This window comes from Echinops telfairi, unplaced genomic scaffold, assembly GCF_000313985.2.
Source record: "Echinops telfairi isolate 266 unplaced genomic scaffold, ASM31398v2 ScPeMD7_7400;HRSCAF=8409, whole genome shotgun sequence".
In the NCBI taxonomy this organism is placed as follows: domain Eukaryota; kingdom Metazoa; phylum Chordata; class Mammalia; order Afrosoricida; family Tenrecidae; genus Echinops; species Echinops telfairi.
Window position 1 is genome coordinate 63,411 of NW_022111300.1, and position 19,786 is coordinate 83,196.

Here is a 19,786-nt window from a genome sequence, read left to right on the forward strand (position 1 = left end):
ACAGATTGCCATCTGTCAGCTGTGCTTTTGCTAATCCTTCATCTCCTTCCTTCACTGTTTGGCTGGACTGGCAAGGAGGTTAGGAGCAAAGGCTCTCTGTCAGCTGTGAAGGTCTCATTTGAAATTCACACCTCACATAAGAATTGCCTCTTTTTAATCTCCAATGTGACAATATGTTCATCTGGCTTCTCATTGTCCTCTGCAGGAAGCAGGATAGCAGCATTTATTGACGTCGCTGGCTTCTCCAACTGAAGTGAGAGGCATTTGGACAGCTACCTTCCACGTCATCTGTTTTTGTTGCTATTCTCTGCTGTTGTCTCACGCCCCAGAATTTAGATAAACAGCAGTCCTACTTCCTCTTGCGACTGGGTCACTTTTTTTTTTTAAACTAAGACTCTTTTACTGAATATTTGGTCAAAGATCTCCATTCTAAAAGGCTGTCTTGGGAGCGTCCAGTACAGGCGGTGACGGACAGACTGCACAATCTTACTGTCTTCCCCAAAGGCTCTCGTAAGCAGACAGAGATGGAGGGAATATTTTGAGTCCGAATCTCTGAAGAAAACCCAAAAAACGAAGTGAGCTGAACATCAATATCAGGGGAGATGGTCTTGACAGGGACCGAACTGTCTGTCTCTGGTGCCCTGTGTCCTCCTGGTTTGCAGAGAAGTGCTAGGCAGCTCGGCTGGAGCTGGTTGAGGAACTGACAATGCAGTGGGGCACAAGCTCCCTGGTCCTGGGCTTGGCTGAGTGGAATTGGGCTGTTTTTCACCCCTCAGAGTGGTGAGGAGCATCAGTTTTCAGGCTCCCTGACCCTGGGTCAGGCCAAGCTGGCTTGGGACTGTTTTTGAACCCGTGGAGCAACTCTGAGTGCATAGGGCCCACACATTCATGAAGTCAAGTGGTAGCAGCTTCGGCCAACCTCCACTCAGTGCCCCCAGACGTTTTCAGCACTCTGAAGTTACTGTTGCTGGCTTGATACTTTGTTCCCTCTTCTGTCCGCTGGCTGTTTCTTCTTTTCTTTCTCTCTCTTTTGTCCTCTTGCTATCCATCTTGTTTTGTTTTGATTTGATAAAAAACCAGAAGAGAGTCCAAGGACACCAGAGTGACTGAATAATTCTGAAGTCCCTGGAACTCTATGGGATTCAAAAAAGTCGCCGGCCCCCACTCCCTCACATGTGGGGATGCACTCCTTCAGTGCACCCAGAGCGGGATATTGATAAGCACACACCAGTGACGGAAAAAGATATAGCAGTTGCCAACTCCAGCCTAAGTCTTCTTCTTTTCCTTTATTCTTAAAATGTTTATTTTTACTTACTTATTTATAATCATTTGATTTTTTTCTTTCATTTTTGTTTTCAGTTTCTCTTGGTTTTGCTTGCAGCCTTGTCTGTTTGCTTGTGTTTTGCTGTCATATACTGTGTTATTGCAAAAATCATCCCTTTATAATTCTACCAGATGGAAGCAACTGACCCCACACAACACAGCCATTTCCACACCTTCAACAACTACACCTAATGGACAAGGACCACAACCCACTGCAAAACCATCTAAACAACACACACACACACACACACACACACATCACGATGCCTGGGAGAAAATAGAAAACTACAGCTCATAGGAAGAAACACACCAGAATGACACCAATGTCCTTCATAGGCCACACCAGAGGACTGGATGTGGACATGCCACCAAGGCAGTGGGGCATTACCTGAAACTCACCTGTAGTACATTAAAGGAACTGACATACTCCCTTGGACTGAAGGATGAAATGCCCTAATATGAGAAGAAGCAGACGGCCAAGGCTATGGAATTGGTGGTTTGGGGACTTTGGTCCAGATCTCTTGCTTTAAGGGTGCCCAATGAATGGTGGCCCAGGACTACTATATGTTTACTATTTTAATGTAGTAAAGGTTTTCTTGCAAATTTATGACACGCATGGTTCTTTCTTTGTGAATTAGTGTTATTGAAAGATTTTCCCAACTCCCAACCCTCACTGTTGCTGTAAACAGTGTCTAGTTTCTTAAGCTTTTAATCTGTACAAGGCAACAATTCATGTTTTTCAGTCTGAAAAGCCAGACTATAGATAATGTAAAATTTCTCTCATCATTGTTTTAAATGCTGTACCACTGGCTAAATTAATGATACCATTATGCCAATAGGAATGATTTATAATGTTCTCTATTATAAAATTATATAATGACTCTAAAGTGAACCAGAGGCATATATACAGCATAAATACATGAATGGATTGTGGGCTCAACAATTAGTTTTTAAGAAATGACCCTGTTCATTACTTCCCCCCATGAAGAGATCACTGAAGAGCTAGGTGCAAAGTGTGTTGGAGAAACAGACGGGACTTGACTATCAGAAAGAATAGGCTGCATCCTCGAGGCTTGTCTTCAAACAAGCAGACATCTAACTGAGGTGTCAACTAAGCCCAGAAGAAAGAAGCTCACCAGCAATCACTAGCCAACCAATAGATCGACAATGTGATGGCAAAGCTCAAGAAAGCAGAAAACAACAAATGCTGGCTATTTGTTCATATACGTATCTACTGCTATTGGGACTTTAAGCCAGTACAACCACGATGGAAAGCAGTATGGTGCTTTCCTTAACAATTTTGAATCAAAATACGATATGCCCCAGTAATAGTGCTGCCTCTATATACCATGCAAAAGTTTATAAACATAGCACACTCATGTTCATCGCAGCATTATTCGCAATCACAAAAAGATGGAAACAGGCAAAATGCCTATTAGTGGAACAATGGGCAAATAAACCTTGGAACACACACAATAGAATACAATGCATCATTAAATAAAATAATGAAACTGAAACAGTGCCTGATGTGATCGATTTGGAGAACATTATGTTGAGTGAAGTCAGTCAAATACGAGGACAAATAGTGTATGGAAAGGTTTTTTATACCAAAAGAAACATTTTGTACCCAAAGACACTTTGATGGTTACTAGAGGTAGGAAGGTGAGGGCGGGAAGGAAAACAGATGATAACTTTGGTGAAGAGAAAGATACTATCCTACAAATAAGATATGGCTAATCAAAGGAGGAAGGGGGAAACAGAGCAGGCCATTGAGAGGTTTGATAATAGTTAAATTTTGAACGCAAAAGAAAAGATATAGTGATATGTAAGCCTCCACCGAATCCATAATAAAAAGCTTGGAGAAAAACACCAAGGGCTGTCTTTATCATTTTTATATAGTTCTGTCTGACTCTTTCTATAGCTGTAGAATAGAGGTAAGGCTATTTAGTGATAGACAGTAGACAAACATCATTTAATGGATAAAACCATTAAAGCATGATAACAATCTTCCTGTAAACAGACTAAAATTGAGCACACACACATACATATATACACACACACATACACCATTCTTTAGGGCTTTCTCTAAGCCAAAGTTTCTCAACTGGATACTGTTGACATTTTGGATCAAGTAGTTCATTCTTATGGAGGGCTGTCCTGTGTATTGTGGGACACTTAGCAGTATCCCTGGCCTCTACCCTCTGGATAACATGAGCAACATTAGCAAACTCCCAAACCATGAGAGCGAGAAATGCTCCCTAGGGGAAAACCCATGCTCCTGTTGGGACCACTGCCTTGGCCGTCATTACACGGGCACAGGAGCAACTCCTCAAGCGACAACAGAAGGCAATACCCAAAAGCCAAGATGGTTTTTGCTTGCAAATGACATCATTGTAAGAGAAATGAAAAGGCATTACAAGTATGATACAAAAATATAGAATTTACAAGAAGCAAGGAGTGCGGACATATTTCTTTAAAAAAAAAGTTCAGATGTATCTCATGAACATAGTCTCTGGATATTCTTCTAGCTCAGTGGTTCTCAATCTTCCTAATGCCACGGCCCTTTATTATAGTTCCTCGTGGTGTGGTGACACCCAACCATAAAATGAATTTCCTTGCTAATTCATAACTGTTATTTTGCTACTGTTGTGAATCATAATGTAAAATCTGATATGCAGGATGTATTTTCATTGTTACAAATTGAACGTAATTAAAGCATAGTGATTCATCACAAAGCAATAATGTAATTATATATTGTGAAATATTTCTAATGACAAATAAATGGAATTTTGTCTTGAAGCATGGTGTAGCTTGGGTAACAGTCTTCACGCTGGGTACTTGTATGTGGGTGTATCTGCATGTGGGCGGACCCACCTGGAGGATAGAGGAGCGGTGTCTTGGTTCCTAAAACCATTGGAAATATGTGTTTTCCGATGGTCTCAGGTAACCCCTGTAAAATGGTCATTCGACCCCCAAAGGGGTCTTGACCCACAGATCGAGAACTCCCATTCTAGCTCAAGTTAAGTCCTGAACATAGATTTCATTATTCAATGAAAGCACTGATATTTTATAGAATAAAGACATTTACAAACAGTCTCATGAATTTGTTAACTCTCGGCTGGGCCAAGAATTGACTTACCAACAGCATCATTTTTCTGTTATGAAGGAAGTTTAACCTCAAACATGAAGACTGTCATTTCAGAATAAAGATGGCCCTTTGCATTGAATAAATGCAGTTTAACTTGGCATATTTCTTATTTTCATCTTACCACCAAGAACCTCTGAAAACTTTTACATTAGGTTGCTGACAATGGCTAATCTCTCCCAACCCCTGAGCGAATAGATAGATTCTGAGTCATAAAAGGATAGGGATATTTCTCAACAGACTATGTTGATATCATGGTTCTGGGACATTAGCCTGCTGAATGTGCCCACTGTCTATACTTAAGGGTTTCCTAGAAACAAAGTTCTCAATGTCCAAAGCATCCATCAGACGTCAGCATGTGACAGATCTGACTCAGATGAAGCACGGAGGCACTGAACCCTTTTTCAGTTCTAGGAAAGCTTTTTCAATAGACTATCGGTACATACAGTGAGCGGTTGTGGCACTCTGTTATAATCACCTTTCCTTGCTTCCTGAGGTTGAATATCCTATGAGTGTCTTTAAGTTGACTATATCCCAATCTATTCATATGCAGGAGCCCAAGTGGCCTAGTGGTCACACAGTAGGCTAATTGCAAGGTCAACAGTTTGAACCCATGAGCCACTCTGCTGCCAGAGGACTGGGCTTTCTACTCCCATAAAGAATTACAGTATCAGATCATCACAGGACAGTTCCACCCCACCCAATAGTCGACATTGACTTGATGGCTGTGAGTTTGGCTTCTGTATTTGTTTTATATATATATAAATGGTATATATATATATATATATATATACACCATAGTTGCATCTGAATAGTCATTCCAGCTAGTTTGTTCTGATTCACATGTATCCTTCTGTATGGCATCTTGTTAATATATATATATATCATAGTTGCATCTGAATAGTCGTTCCAGCTAGTTTGTTCTGGTTCTTATATCTGCATCTGATTCACATGTATCCTTCTGTATGGCATCTTGTTAAAATGTCGATTCAGATTCAGGATCCATGGGCTAAAAATGCAAATTCTCAGCAGAGGTCATGCTGGCATGAGCCACTCTGATGCCATGCCTCTGAAAGAGTAGTGTTTGTAATAGGGGGAAAAAATCACCCTACACTCACTCAGATTGAATCACAGTTCCTGCTTAACATAGAATCTAGTTCTGTAATTGTGGGCAAAGGGAATCATGCCTTGTATGGCTGGGCATTGTGCTATAGGAATTAAAAACTTGAATGACTAAAGCTCATGAAATCTGTTTTTACAGCTATAAAATAGGACTAGCAATAGACTCCATGCCTCCTAAATTTGTTATGAGGCTTAAAAGAGATTCTAGAGTTAAAGCATATGGCTCAGTATCTGGCAGCAGGTGCTGGATAGCCCTGACTGCGTGTGTTATGTAATTATACAATAACCATTGTTGTTATGGGGCTACCAACTGAGAGTAATTAATACCTGATTCTCCACCAAAAAGCTCAATAAGGCTTAGTATTACCAAAAATTAGCTGAAACTTAAAGCCAATAAGTTGATTCTGGCTCCTAGTGACCCTACATAGGGTTTCTAAGTCCATTTCTGTCTTTTTGCTAGCCGACAGCTTCATCTTTCTCCCAAGAAGCAGCTGGTGGGTTTGATGAGATAGCTGTGAGGTTAGCAGCCCCATTCTTATTCAACAGTGCAACCATAAAGTCTACGTGTGAGAAATGAGGTTTTCTTTCCTAGAAGTAACACAAAAACCTTGGCTGAAGAGCTAATGATGGCTTAAAAAAAATCACTCTCATTTTGCAAAGAAAATTGATTTAAAGGAAACTAATCTTTTACAGTTTAGCTTATAAGATCAATAAAACACCCCGAACCATTCTGGAATAAGAGAGACTGAACAACAAGGATGTTTGCTTCTTTCCAATGGTGAGCAGGACTGAACTGCCTTAATGAGGAGACATAAAATGTCCATTGTTCCTGGGGACAGTCATGAAAACAGCTGCACCGATTGCCGTAACCAATCCCACAGTGCGAAAGTCTCCTCACTCAGCCATCTTCGGAGAGTCATCAGCTTCCCATGCAGGCTTCTGATGGAAGACTCTGTACTGGCATGGCTGATACAAATAATGTGAGTCCCCTGGGGGTTATAACACATGATTTGAGGGTTTTATAAGTATGAGATCATTTGGGAACTGTGGGGGTAGCCAGTCTCTCACAACTAAACACTGATTCAGTAAGTGCAAGTGGACGGTTGAGATACATAAAGATTATAACAAAGTCACAGAGAATGAGAGAGAGTAAAATAAAGAAGTCAGACTTATATCATGGTAGCATGCTCACAGCCAGGTCCGCACACAGCACGGGCCGAGAGGGCAGGGGAGAGAGCAGGAGAGAGACGGATTTATTGCTAATCAAGGCTTATATATCTTTGGGGTGTGCATGCCTCCTAATTATAGGTAAAGGCATATGTCACAGGAAGGGGTTGTACAATATGTAATACAAGCAATAGGAGGGGGCTTTACAATGGGCATAAGCGTAACAGGAAGGGGATGAGCCAGGGGCGTACACATGATAGGAAGGGGAGGGACTAGGCTGGATATACATGTGACAAGAAGGGCGGACTCTAGATTCATGATGGTGGCCTAACCTTGGTCACCCTTGAGTGGGCTTGACCTCGCTGGGCTCTCCTTCAGGGAAACAATTCAGTACTATCTTTATCAGAAGGGAGTGGGCCCTACTTATTGTGGGATAAACAATGGTGTTTGCTTGCTCTGGATGGCTGATAACCTTTAGGGAGAAGAATCCCTGACCTACTTCTGTTGACCTCCAAGTGTATAGTCATTTGCCACGTGTAGCAAGCAGCCAAGTTTGGCATGTATTTGGGGGAGACAACTGGGGAGAAATCTTTGTTTCCCACAGGGAACTACTTCAAGAGTAAGAAGCAGCATAAGACATGCAAATGACCTTCAAAGACTGTGGTTCTATCTCCCAGGACAGCAGCTCATAGCAACAGAACATGTACAACAGAACAAAACGTTGCCCAGACCTGCACCCTCCTCACCATGTCTGCCTTTGAGCCCATCGGTGCATTCACTGTCAATCCATCTCATTGAGACTCCTCCACTTTCCTGCTGATCCTCCCCTCCACCAACCACGATGTCCTTTTCCAGGGACGGGTCTCTCCTATAACATGTCCAGAGGACATGAAATGACCTCTCACCACCCTTGCTTCCAAGTAACATTCCAAGTGCACTTCTGACCGACAGCTGCGCTTGCTCTTCTGGAAGCCCACGGTACTCTCAGTATCCCCCCCAACACCATGAGGAAACTGCATCAGTTCTTCTCCCAGCTTCCTTATTTATTGTCACACTCCCACATCCACAAGTAACGATTGAAAATAGCATGGCTTGGGTCAGGCTCACCTTAGTCCTCAAAGTAACATTTTTGCTCTTTAGCACTTGAAATATGTTTTGTGCAGTGGTTTGGGCCAGTGTAATACAATGCTTGCAATATTTCTCTAGTCCTGCTTCCATAAACGTTGATTGTGGATACAAGTAAAATGAAATCCATGGTGTTAACCTTTCCTCCATTTATCATTATGATTATATTCAAACCAGTTGCTGGCAAATTGATACTAACCCATGGTGAACCCATGTGTGTTAAAACAGGACTGTGCACCATAGGGATTTTAATAGCTGATTTGGGGAAGTGAATCATCAGGTTCAATTTTTATTTCTTTTGGAAGAAGAACGTACTTCTGGTGGACCTGAACCTCCAATCTTTCACTGTGAAGCTGAGCATGCCAAGCATTTGTACTACCTGGGAATGCCATCTTTCAAGTTAGATCATGACACCTCTCTGAGCTGATTCTGTCATGACTTATCTTTCTCAAACTCTCCTCTCTTGCTAGCCTTATTTACTTGTAAAGACCCTTGTTCTTATGCTACACAGATCAACCAGAGCCGTGGTCCTAGTTTAAGGTCAGCTAATTAGAATCCTAACTATTCTCTTGCCATGTAATCTAACTAATTTCCAATTGCTGAAGATTAGAACATGAGCATTTTTGAGGGATCAGGCACTATCTACTAAAGGTACTATGTTAAAGCCTGGGGCAGGACTGGAGAGCTGAGAAATATCTCTCTGAGCTGTAGAAGATTTTTTTCCAAGTGTGAGACAGTTGCCCTCCAAAGGAGAATAGAGCAAGAGAATGAAGAGGTGTGTAAGACCTTCACAGAGTGCAAGGCAGTAGTAGGCACTGGACCAAGAAAGGGCTGCCGTGTTATAGAAAGGGTGTGGAGGCAGTAGAACTAAAGAGCAAAGCCGCTACTCCCTTCAGTGATCCAAAGTGGCTGACAACTGGATCAAGGATAGTTGAGAAATATCTCAGTTTGGAAACCTTGTAGTTTAGCAAAAGAGCTTTCCACGATCTCACTATTGCTTAGGTCCCAAGCTCCACAGGAAAAGCAGTTCTGATCTTGTGTTAAAAGATTTGCAATTGGTAATATATTGAGTTAAACTTGTGACGATTAGATTCATTGTGCCAGCTAAGCCAATAGGAACATGTGGGCAGTGTTTAATCTGGTCACAGCTTGTTTGCAGGAAGACTGAAATAAAGACAGCTGGCATCCCATCTCCCTCTGACTCCCTGGTGATTGGACCAGCATGCTGATGCTTTAGCTAGCTCTCTGCCTCAACCTGTGTGCTACACTACCTGTGGGCCAAGCCAACCCATGGGTCTTGATTCTAGAGCTTGAGGCTCCTTTGAGACCTGCTTCACCATGCTGCTGGTACACACATTGCTTGAGCTGGAGGCTGATGGAGCCTGTTGCTGTGCCTGAGTTCCAGATTCCATCAGGGCCTGCCTCCCTAAGCTCCCAAGCTACTGACTGTTGCTGACCCACACTGCTGTCTGCTGCCTTTGGGGTAGACTTTGCCTGCCTTGCTTGAGGGAGGATTCCGCTGTCTGTTTCCTGGACCTTATGCCCACCAGCTCACATAAATTGAAGGACTTCCAGTATATTAACTATCCCATAAAAGTGAGTTGAACTGAGACCCCTGTATTGCAGTGTGGGATAATTAGCTGTTGTATTTCTTCTCATTGTATAAGCCTATATTCTCCTATAGATATATAATCTTAAGTGTCCTGGTTTTGTTTCTCTAGAGAACCCTGCCTAACACAAAACTGAATTCCCTACAAAGCTCAGAACAGCTCACCCAGCGATCAGATTAAATCATTTCCCATCCCCTGCAGCCTGGCACTGGTATGGATATATTTTTTTATGGCATAAACATTATTTACTTCAGTTGCTATTGTTCTTTTATATAAAAATATTTAAATGAAATAAAAAATTATAAGACACACAAAGGAATAAGAAGAAATCATCTATGGTCAAAAATAGGAAAGAGTTAATAATAGAAGCAAATCCAGCTGCCCAGATGTTGGCATTACCAAATAAACATTATCAAATAAACATAAACATAACTCTAATAAAGATATTAAAGGACAAAGGCATATAGAACTGTGTGAAAAACCAGGATTCTACTTAGTACATTGGTTTATAAAAGGCTGAAGGTTAGCAATTCTGAAACTATATGCATATTCAGAGAAAAGGACTCACTGCCTCCAAGTTGATTCCAGCTCCCAGTGCCCCTGTAGGGCAAGGAAGAGTTGCCCGGGTGGGTTCCTGAGCCTGTAACTCATCAGAGGTGTAGAAAGCCTCATCTTCCTTCCATGGAGCGGCCGCTGGTTTCTCAGCCCAGCACAGAAGCACTATGCCACCAGGGCTCCTCAGATGGAACAAGTCGGGAAATATACCGAGATGATGAGAGTTGTGTTTCTCATCATCAGAGAAAGAAGTAAGAAATTAGGACCTACGGAAGGCGAGAACCTCTGAGGTGTTGGATTGGAATTGGGGCTATTTAGTATGAACTCATATAGAGAGAAAAATAGATAAAGAAATTGAGATTGGCGTACATGCATGGGTTGGTATTTGTTGTTATTAACTGCCACCAAGTAGGCATCTAATTCATAGTGATCTCATGTGCTACAGAGTAGAACTGCTCCATAGGGGTTGCCTGGCTGTGATTTTTACAGTCTTCCAAAAAGCCAATGGGTGAGTTTGAACTTTCAACCTTTGAATGAGAAACTGATGGCAAACCACTTGCATCATGGAAGGTCCTCCTTGTGAGTCAGCACACACCCACACATTGTGAAGCTCCATGCACTGAGAGGGTCTAGAATCAATGGATTGTCCTGTAGTAATGAGCACCCTCAGTACCCACGTTCTCCAGTGAAAGAAGCCAGGGCTTTTGGGAAGAGATTTAAGGCTGAGACAGAAAAAATACTAGAAGAAATGAGCACTTAATGGTGCTAGAAAGTAAGTAGGTGCTCAAAAGCATCTTGGGAGTATGTTGACAGACACAGGCACCATTCTGAAAAAGCCTCAGTGGCCCAAACTTGAAACAAGTGGAGCAATAAAATCCATAATGATAGTAGTAGATGGTAACCTATAGCATAAGATAAATATTCATAAGTTTACACGGATATAAGTGCTTGAATAAATAAATAACCGAGGGAGAAGGAACAGCTCTTTCAGAATTCAAATTACTAAATGTAGAGGGGAAATTAAGAACAACGAAATTTTCCTTAGGATACAAAATGAATAATTGCTTCAGGCAAGACCTACCCCTGGATGCTAAAATCACTGGGCAACAATTTGAGGAGAAATAGAATATTCTCACAATCTGAAAGTGTCTCCTCAAGGGAATCCATTCACTACAAGTAGTAGCTTTGCAATGGAGGAACCAAAAGAGGATACCTCTACCACAAGGGCAGATTGTCATCACCAGGGAGCTGACATTGTACACTGCTTTTAGGAAACACAGAGAAAGATATATCACTTTTATAGTATTGGCCAAATATGTGTAATTTCAATCAAATTCAATATTCTTTAACATGTCAGGGTTGTAAAAGACAAGGGAAAACTTGAGGAGAAGACACGTTGGTGGGAACTAAGGAAATATAATAATTAAATGCAATTAGGGATGTGTTGCACTTAAGAATGTATTGGAGGAAAACTGGCATTAGTTGACATTGTCCAGCTAATGCCTACAGCTGCTACGTTAACAGTAATGTGCCAATGTTAATTTCTTACTTTTGACAATTATACTATGGTTATGAAAGATATGAACATCAGGGAGAGTAGAGGACACGAGTTCGCTATACTTTTTGGTAAATTTCACAAAGTTTCAGTAAGTCTAAAATAACTTGAAATTAAAAAGTTTTAAATGTCAAAGAATATGGTAGAAACGTGCCTGAAGAGAAGGAGAATTTCCACAAGGACACAGAAACTGTGTTTTCAAAGAGAGAGACAGACTCGCGTGGCAGTATCAGAACTGAACATGTCGCGCACGACAGAAAGCCTGGTTTCCTTGTTTTGAGTCCGTGCAGATTGTTTGTAGTCAGGGGTGGGATCTAAAATTTCCCAGGTAATTCTAATTACCGTCTGTCCGTATACAGTAAGCATTTACAAACAAGGAAGTCGTCTATAGGGTGCCAAGTGCCCCTGCGGCCACCGACACAAGAGAAGAGCCCACAGGACGGATAGTGGTTCTCAGGAGTGGTAGCCCAGAGGAGTCCCTGCACAGGCTTCCTTCCTCTAGAGGGCAGTCTTAAGCAGCCTCCTGTTTTACATCGGAAGGAAATGCAGTACCTACAGGCTTGTGATTGTTCATCCCAGGAGCTAGGAGGGTAGGCATCCTCTGCCTAGCATGTACCAACGCCCAGACTCCCAGAAAGAAAGCAGGTATTCAGCATTAACCCACTGTTTATACAAACAGTTCAGACAATGTGTGCCACCTTTATCATTGAAGGGACAATTTTGAATCAGTGGAGGGAACTGTTTCCCAAGCTCCCAGACACCAGGCATTGGTCCCGTGTATAGGCAGGAATTTCTAGGAAGACAGTTCAGAGCGGCTTGTGTGGACCCTTTTCTGCACATATAATGTAACTCATCATCATGGCTAACATTGGCTGAGCGTCTAGGGGGGCACCTAGGGTTATCGGACCAAACCTCTACCTACATTAATCGCGTACACTTCTTACAATTCAGCGCCGTTGAGTAGTCACTTTATTTTATAGCTCCGATCAGTTAAGGTTGAGACAGGTTAAATAATTTACCCAACCATCATACTCAATAGATAGCTATTATCTAAACTCACACTTTAGGTCTGGCAGGTCCTGAATCAGTTGGGATTTTTGTTGTTGTTGTTTTGCTTTTTTTTGCTTAAAGTAGAAAAATAGTAGCTTGATGCCTCTAAAATTATCTGGAAGGAAATTAGATAAATTTTGTTTTTTCTCTTGGTATTATCAAAATGGGAAATTTTAACAAAAGAAGGGCCTACAAGTGCAGGCTGTCCCTCGGTCCTTCTACTTTGCAGATAAGTCAGAGCAAGGGCATTTGATTTTATTTCGCCTTGCTTTGGTGCAAGACCTCAGGTGGGGTAGTGTTTACATCTTGGGCTGTGATCTGCAAGATCGGCAGTTTGAAACCACCAGCAGCACCGAGAGAGAAAAAGACTTCGGCTTGCTACTCATGTGAACAGCTACCTCTCGGAAACCCATGTGAGTCAGCAGTGCCTTGCTGGTAATGAGACTGGTTTGTGGCTGGTGTTGCTTGCCAGAGAGGAGCTCTGTGGGTGCTATGAGTCCCGGAGTCAAATCCACCAGCTGCTCCTTGGGAGAAAGAGGAGCTTGTCTGCTCCTGTGAAGTACGGGCAAGTTTACCTACCACTAAAGGGCAAAGGTCTATAAGGTCTACATTTGGAACGTGGGAGCTATCTGCATATCAATAAATACTTTTCAAATAAATTAAAAAATTCAGCTTCAGGTGATTCCCAGTCTCTTTTCCGTAAACAGTGAAGACTCACTTTCCCAAATGACTGCTAGTGGGCCTATTTCATTTTAAGTAAATACCTGAATTTTTGCTTTTCAGATTTTTTTTACTTCCCCCTTTTGGCTCCTCCTATTTCAGTGCCCATCCTAAGACTTGTGCCCTCCAAGCCCTCTCCTGTATTTTTACTTCAGTACATATTAAGTGCAATTTTAATACCAACACCCACATCTATATCTGCAAGTGGTAACCAGAAAGTGGAAGGGAGGCCTCTCGCCTCTGGTCAAGAGCAAACATTCTCCTTTGCCTTTGGCCCTAAAGCTGACTCAACTGGAGAGGCTGCCCCCAGAAGTCCTTCAAAAAGGAGCCATCTCTTGCTCAGCTCTTTTAGGAGAGTCTTCTCCCAGTGGGAAAGCCTTTTCCTTTGCAAAGTTTATGTCAGTTGAAGCAAAGAAACCGGCTCAGTATTATAGCAATGCAAGTCTCCACTGACAGGTGGGCAATGTCTGTGCTTGAGGGTCACAGGCTGGGATTCCAACCCCCGTCTCTCCAAGGAAGATGAGAAAGCTACCATTCAAATGAGAGATGGGAGCTCGAGAGGCTGCAGGCAGAGAGAAGAAAGCAGCCCAGAAGAAGCATGGGGAGCAGTGTCGGCAGGAGTGATTCTGACAGCCCTGGGGAATTTTCAGTCTTCAGGCAGCAGGCACCAGACCCCAAGGCTGCTGTTAAACTCGAGTCAGCAACCCCATGACTCTTTCTGCTGACTCGTTGCCTCCTGACTTCCTTGTCCATTCCTGTGCAAGACCCAGCCCGGACAGAGCACGACCAGGTTCTCCATTGACCACTGGAATGTGACCAGCCCTGTGATCGGTCCGTTCATAACCTGAGACACAGACAGGCCAAGCAGCCCTCATCTGATCAAACCCCTAGACACACAGCTCCTTCAGTGGCAACTCGGTTGAGTCCCCACCTGCTGTCTCTGGTGCTTTTCTTTCCTTTCTAGATAAACGTCTGCTTGTGCTTACTGCTTGTGGTCCATGAGTCCATTCTGCGGTTTGTGAGACCAAGGACTCATGGGCACATCAGACCAGATGTGTCAGAACCACACACACACACACACACACACACACACACATACAAGCAAGTCTATCAAACCTATCACCATTAGGTCAATTCCAACTCACATGGACCTTATACTAGGGTTTCTGAGACAATAAATCTTCACTGGAGCAGGCAGCCTCATCTTTCTCCTTCTGAGGAGCTTGTGGGTTCAAACCACCAACTTTGTGCTTAGACACTCCACATCGAACTCACAATTCCAACAGGGATGGTCAACTAAGGGTAGTCTTAATGAAATAAAGAACCTACGGTCAGGGTGCAGTATAGAAATGATGAAACATACAACTTTCCTCTAGTTCTTTAATGCTTCCCCCTCACCCCTCCATCATGACCTCAATTCTACCTTACAAATCCGGCTAAACCATGGGATGTACACTGGTACAGAGAAGAACTGGAAACACAGAGAGTCCAGGACAGATAAACCCCTAAGGACCAATAGTGAGAGTAGCGATACCAGGAGGGTAAGGGAAGATGGGGTAGAAAGGGGGAACCAATTGCAAGGATCTACAGATAACCCCCTCCCTGGGGGACAGACAACAGAAAAATGGGTGAAGGGTGATGTCAGACAGCGTAAGACCTGACAATAAATTATCAAGGGTTCGCGAGGGAGGGAGGCAGGTGGAGGGGAAAAATGAGGAGCTGATACCAGGGGCTCAAGTAGAAAGAAAGTGTTTTGAGAATGGTGATGGCAACAAATGTACAAATGTGCTTGACACAATGGATGGATGGATGGATTGCGATAAGAGTTGTACGAGCCCCTAATAAAATGATTTTTAAAAGAAGTAGGAGAAAAAAAAGAGCCCATGATTAGAGAACAAGTGTTGGCAAACATTTTCTGTAAAGGGTCAGAGAGTAAGTACTGTGCAGGATATTCGAGGGGGCTTAAAAAAGCTTGTAGGAAAATTCCATTATCTTTAAATTCAATTTTTCCACAAGCTTTTTTAAGCTCTCTCATAAATGCTCTGCCTCAATGACTCAACAGGTCAGCTTAGACAATGAAGCAAATGGGCATAGCATTGTGTCAATAAAACTTTATTTGCAAAAACAGACGGTGGGGGTGCATTTGACTTACTGACTGTAGTTTGTTAACTCTTTTCTAGAACAACAGCAGAACTTGCTATATGTGGTTCCCCCCCCCCCCACACTAATAAGATACCCAGAGAGTCATTCACTTTATTCATAATGTACCCTATTATTCTTGCCCAGAGCACAGACACAGTCCCCACACCCAAGTGCTGGGATTTACCGATGTAAAATGCATGAGATTGCTGTATATGTTTAACTTCCTTTATGACGGATATGGTGCCAATCATTCTTAAATATAGAAATGCAGATCAAGCCTGTGTGCTCATCAATCTCATCTGAGCCGTCTCCTTTGGCACACTGCCACATCCTCTGTGGAGAACAGCTGAGATCTCTGAGTGCTTTTGCAAACTGGAGTGAGGTAGAATGACAAAAGGACTATCTCCAGATGCCTGCGCACTGCTCTATATTTGAAAAGATGCTAGGTCGTCCAATGCCTAGCATTCAGATGGGGCCTACCACACGGATATTACTTGGAGACTAACATAGACAACAAACAAGTAAACCCTAAACAAGCCTTGATGTAATAGCAGCTCTATTCTAAATGCAGTCTGCATTTCAAAATGTAATTGTCCTGATCCCATAGTTGATTTGTATAAAATAACTCCATGAATGCCTTAGAACACTATTTGGATTTTAATTATAGTGTCTTGAGTTTTCTGATTTTGCGTGGAAGTGATGGGCAGCTCCATCAAACAGTGATAACAACCAGTAGATGGCATCCTAACAGCTAGCACAGGTTTTGGGACCTGTTTTGGACACCAGACTTGCTGATTTACAAGGGCTTACCCTCTGGTGTTTTTTATATTGCATCATTTCACTTTTTAACCCTACTGGTCACAGCTGAATTCCAAACTTTCCAGCCAACAAATTCCTATAAAGGGTTAAAAAAGACAAGAAAATCTCTCAAGTTGAAACTGATAGTTTTACACTTGCACAAAATAAGCAAACAAATGCTCTGGATTTTCCAAATGGATATCATTTAAAGACATTAAGCTTTCAAGAAGTGCATTTCAAACACAGTTCGTTCTTTCTGAGTGAATAAAGCCAAGTTGCTAATTGCTGGACCAGGATCAAGAGATCTAATGAGTGCAACACCCAGCCTTCCACGTCTTGGATAAATGCCATGGGAGTCAATTGAGTTTAAGAGTTTCACAAATAACTAAATCACTGAAGAGAGTAAGCCAGAAGGAGAAAACCAATAGCTTGGATTCTGTTCCTCCGAGTTCAATTCGCTTTTTAGCCAACTGTATTTAGATATTTGCAAACTGCAGCAAACCAAGGTCATTAAAAACACTTCCATTTTCCGATGCCCCCTCACTTAAACGTCTGCGTGTAAAGGGGAAACAGGATTTGCTCGTCTCAGACCTTTGGACTCCCTGCAGTTCTGATTGCAGTCAATATTTTAGATGATAAGTAATCCCGAGTCGGGGATAAAATGACTATTTCTTCTTACATGGTTGCTAGGTTGTGATTCACCTGTGGTGGTGACTGGGGTGGGATCTCTCAGATTGATTGCATAAATAAAATAGCATTCTTGGAAATCCAAAGGACAGGGATCTTTGGGGGAACAAAAAATCTAATCAGAGACTTGGTTCTTACTTTAATTATGAGCTGTACAAACAACCAAATCCCAGTCATGTTTCAGTAAAGGTAACATCAGCTCTTCACACAATATTTATAGTGTAAAAGAAGCCCTGCCGTCTGGCTCAAATATGATATTCATCTTCCTTCTGTCTTACCCCTCAGCCCCTCCCCCAACCTCGCTTCAGCTAAATGTGCTCCCTGGTGTCATTCTGATAATGGAGGCAACTCGCCATAGAGTATTGATGGACCAAGAGATTGCGGCCATAAAGAAATATGACACCACAGTGGATCCTAGCAAAGCTGCATTGTGCCTTTTAAATAGAACCACGAACCGTTCCATTTAACCCGGGACTGGGGGCTTTCCTGGGGTTGGAATGTTCAGTGTTCAGACTGGAAAATCTTAGACAAACCAGCACCCGCTGGTAACTCTGTTATTAAGATATTCATGGATACAGATTATGAAGGCACCATTAAAAAATATGTTTTGTTATGCCCCAGTCCCATAAAATAATCATCAGCGGCAAACAAGGCAGTGGGCTCCTCTCAGGACATCCTGCGGCTCCTGTGACACAGCTCAATATTTCCCGTCAGGCCAGAGGGCTTTTCGCTGATCTCAGGTTTCGTCCATAATTCCACCACCCAAAGTGCAAAGATGGTGGAAGTGGACTTTGGAGAGCAGATCCACCGCAATACTCGGAACAGCATCCCAGATCACGGATCCTGTTTTCCCGTGGCATTTCCCCTTCTGCAATACTCACTGCAATCTCATTTATACTCACAAGAGTAAAGCAAAGCAGCTGAAACAGGAGCTCAGCCATAAGGATTCAATCAATGTAATTACCTTTTTCTTAGTGAAGGCGAATTGTACGCTTGAGGGATGTCAAGTGGGGCTTGAATCTCTGCTGCCCGTGGCGCCTGTGTCCCTTTCCTGAACAGATCTCCATGACTCCTGCAAGAGGAACGATTTACAGTTAGTTACTCAACAGGAGTAAGGCTTTACCTTACCATTTGTTTCAAAAATTGAATCAATGGCAACATACGATTGAGCAATTGACTAGCCAAAGTTTCCGAAAGGCCCCCTCTGTGACTGTACACAGTAGAACCATTCCAATTAGTTTGAATAGCTTAATTATAAGAAACTCCTCTCTGATTATCATAACCTCACATTAGCCCATGTGGAGAAAACCGAGAAGTTCGCTTTAGCTTTATGATGGGCTAGGCTTCCCACCTCTGCATATTTGCCTGGTAACCCCTCACCTTTCATTAACCTTAGCACTACGTCTGGAACTTCCATTCATTAGTCTCTCCTGTGAGCATCTCATTGTCTTTCATGGGAAGCTGGGTTTGGGGGAACCCAGACTAGCCAGCCTCTGAGTGCAAGGTGCAGGCTTATGCAAAGAGGGCCTGCTGGAAGTGGCAGATTGGCTGTGTAGGCAGCAATTTCATAGAACCAGAAATAGGGTTCTGCAGTATATGCAAATACAAGGAATGGGTGTTGCAGAATAGGCCTCTCGGTTCAAAAATAGTAATTCTACCCAAAGGCCAACATGTTTATTTTTTAAAGTAAATGCTCACCCAAAGCCAAACTTTTGCCCTCCAGTCGATTCCCGCTCAGGGTGAACCTATGGAGTTTCCAAGGCTGTAAACTTTTAGAGAGCAGCTAGCCTTCCCTTCCTGCTGGGAAGCCCCTGGTGGGTTCGAAGCGCTGACCTGGAGGTTAGCACTCCAATACTTACTGGTCAGCGCCACCAAAGGAGAGGGGCAAAAGTGGAAATGGAACTCTTATAAGCAGTGTCTTCCAGATCTAGTCAGGCTGAGCCACTGGCTGGTCTGCTTTAGCCTCAGGCAAGTCTCGAACAGCCCTATGAATAAGCATTGTGATCTCAAGTATGCTGCCTCGACCTTGATATTTGGCCAACTGAGCATCCTATAGACGGGACCGAATATGTTGTGTGTGCAAATATCTCTTACTGGTTCCATGATAGAACTGTCTTCCCTTTTTGAAGGATGCTGGGAATCTGTCCAGTCTTATGTATTATTTGTATCTGGGCCTGTATACTATTGTGTTTTTAGCCTTACCACCTTAGTGCGATTTTGGTTTTTATTGTTTTCTGTTGGGCCTCCCAGCTGTGAAGCACTGGAGGGGTGGATGCATAGTGAGAATAACTGGTACAAAGGGTTATAGGGAATGCAGGGCTTGGGTGGGGGTGTGTGATGGGGAGGATAAGAGCTTCTTGGGAGCAAACGGTAGAGACAGAGGGGGTAGGGAACAGTAGACTGGATTGGGATTGCATGACTCACTTTGGAGGAGATTAACCGTGGGAAGGTTCTAAAAAACTGATATGGGGGTGATTGTATAAGTCTCCTTGATATGATCAAATGATTGAACTATTGAATTATACAATAGGTAAATTATTTGCCAATAAAATTGTTGAAATAAAAATAGAAGGCACAAAAAATGCCATGAATTGAGTTGTATTACCTGCTAAAATGTTGTAACCTGCCTATATCAAGACTCCCCATTTTGTGTGGTTGTCTTCAGTTTTGTGATCTGGTACAAATGGCCTCCATTGTGTGATGAATGTTGTAAATCTTGGCCTCTATATGCTAATCAGGCAAGATTAAGGTAGTTGTATCTGGAGTCACAATCTTTTTTTTTAAGTT